This window comes from Triticum aestivum, chromosome 7B (genome assembly GCF_018294505.1).
Source record: "Triticum aestivum cultivar Chinese Spring chromosome 7B, IWGSC CS RefSeq v2.1, whole genome shotgun sequence".
NCBI classification, from domain to species: Eukaryota; Viridiplantae; Streptophyta; class Magnoliopsida; order Poales; family Poaceae; genus Triticum; species Triticum aestivum.
This window is the reverse complement of record NC_057813.1, coordinates 22397902-22400234: the sequence shown is the minus strand read 5'-3', so window position 1 is coordinate 22400234 and position 2333 is coordinate 22397902. Positions and strand designations below refer to the sequence as shown.

General features: G+C 45.0%; 1 long non-coding RNA gene across 2 annotated transcripts in view; it reads right to left on the bottom strand.

Annotated features, from left to right (window-relative positions):
- LOC123159437 (uncharacterized) overlaps positions 1–1185 on the bottom strand; it is a 2492-nt gene extending 1307 nt beyond the window's left edge. The window contains exons 1-2 of one of the 2 annotated variants that reach the window (XR_006479696.1): positions 851–1185; positions 519–772 (exon numbers count right to left, since the gene is read on the bottom strand). This is a non-coding gene — a long non-coding RNA (uncharacterized lncRNA). Of the gene's footprint in view, positions 1–518; positions 773–850 lie in introns of those variants that run through there. The other variant, XR_006479695.1, reaches the window with a different exon arrangement.
- Positions 1186–2333: the final 1148 nt, after the last annotated feature.

Sequence of the window (2333 nt, the reverse complement as noted above, 5' to 3'; positions counted from 1 at the left end):
CGATCCATCTCAAATCAGAAATTCAAATGTACATTCCTGGTTCTGGATGGAGATCACGCCAGAAATATCACAACTCGAAGGAGCAGCAACAACAACCTAAAACATACTAGTAGTACTCTCTCTGTAAAGAAATACAAGAGCATTTAGAGAGATCACTACTTTAGTAATCTAAACGCTCTTATATTTCTTTATGGAGGGAATACTTGTGAACACTGATGTGCAAGTGCGAACCCTCTTGGATGATCTACTCGTATCACAGAGCCTCAGCCCAGTACACATCCCGGGCAGTGTCAGCATTGCTGTGGTCGACAACGTCGGCGCCACAGGGCCATGGTCCTGCAGGTAATGGGATGCCGACCCAGCGCAGGACACAGCAGAGGCGGACTGGGTGCAGTCGGCAGTGAGGGCACGCAGCGCGGTGGCGGAATGAGCAGCGGCCACGGCGAAGTCCAAACTCACAGCCCATCTATTAGACAACAAAATTACGTGCAAGATTGGAAAAGGGAAAGCAAACTAAATGATACAAACAAAATTATGTGGAAATATTGGAAAATTGAAAGCCGTGATAATTTGTTGTGCAGTTGACGTGCATTCTGTATCTCAACAAAAGTGCATTTGCAAACTAAAGGCCAAGAAAGAACAAATTGTTTCCTTTTGATAAGTTTTGACACTGCCTTCTCAGTTGTCATTGACGCAAGGTCTGAGCTTGTTAAACAATGCATGACGGAATCTCCAAGGCCCATTGCTTGCAGTAAAATCCATGTCAGACTCCCTAGAAAAAAATGCATCTCTAGCTTTTGAAATCGCAGCACTTAAACGAGCTGAGTACGAGGAGTAGGCCAAATGGCACCTTACGGGCAAGATCTCCGTCGACGGCGCACGGGCCTCCCCGCACCACTTACACCACGGTAGAGAGGAGAGAGGATCGTGGCTTGGCGGTGCGGCACCCCTCACCCCGCACAAGGCGCCAGGGGGCGGCGGTTGATGACGATATCGCCCGTGTCCCGTCCACCCAGATCTCGCTGGTATTTGTGCAGCATAAGATGGAGGTAGCCCTTTGGGGAGCACCGCGATGGGGGCGGGAGAGGGTTTGGGCGGCGCGGCTCGCTGGGAAATGGGGAGCTCGCAAGCCACGGAGGGGGGAGGGGGGAGTAATGGGGCGGCGGGATGGAGGAGTGAGAGATAAACGAGTGGAAATGGCCCAGCCCACACCATGAGCATAGCACGGCTGAAAAAAAGGAGCTATTCAAAAACAAAATAAAACAAGTCTGAATTGTTCGTCTCGTACTCGGAACCGTTCATAGGCCAAGAACCTTTGCGCGTGGGCCGAGGACTGCGCGGCGCCAGCATTGACAGCCTACTACTGAGCCTATTGGGCTAACGAGGGGGGACCGTGGACCACTTTGCTCTATATGAGGAAAAAAAAGAGAATCACCTAAAATACAAGAAATGTAAAGAGGGAAACTAGCTGGACCATATCCCAATGCGAGCATGTGGCCTTGATTGCAACCTCCACAAAGAAACATCATAGGTTTGCTTTTCCATATATATATGTATATATATATATATATATATATATAATATGACAAATTTTATCTACAAGCAGTGGTAGTTACCTTCTACCTCTCTGTCTGCCATGTGTCATCTCACGCAGCCAAGCCAAGCGGGTTAGCGATCAAAAAAGATCCATTAATTTCCCACCGTCTAGTTAGTTACGCAGGGTTAGTTGGATAGCCTACTAATATTTTGGCCGCATGCATCGCATCTGATTGCATGGATAAGGCTTACTTTTTTAAAATCCTGGATGAGGGCTAGCTTGCTTGATCGCATGTACTTGCAAAGGAAAACAAATCTTGGCGTCCATACTCTTTATTATATCTACTTCATACTTCCAAAATTATCATAGGACATATTCTATTTTTCAGGAAAATTTCGGTATGCTCCAATTTTTATAGTATATATGCTATATTTCCCAAGTACTATATACTACAAAATCATAGAATATATACTACATAGTCATGAAGAGTATGATGTGTGTCTTGTACAGTCGATGGAGAAGCATGTTACATGGAGTATGTACTTGTCGAGTATGGAGTATCAACGGAAGGAGTATGTCAATGGAATTAATCAAGAGGGTATTTAATACTAATATAACTATGTGGATGACAGCCATGAAATTTCTCAAGCACCTAACTTGCTTGCATGTAGTATGTAGATTAGAAGAAAGAAGTGTATGACAAAAAGTAGTATGGAGTATCATGAAAGAGGTAGTATGGTAGTATGGAGTATTATCTTATCAGAAGTAGTATGTCAATGGAACTAAACAAGCGTAT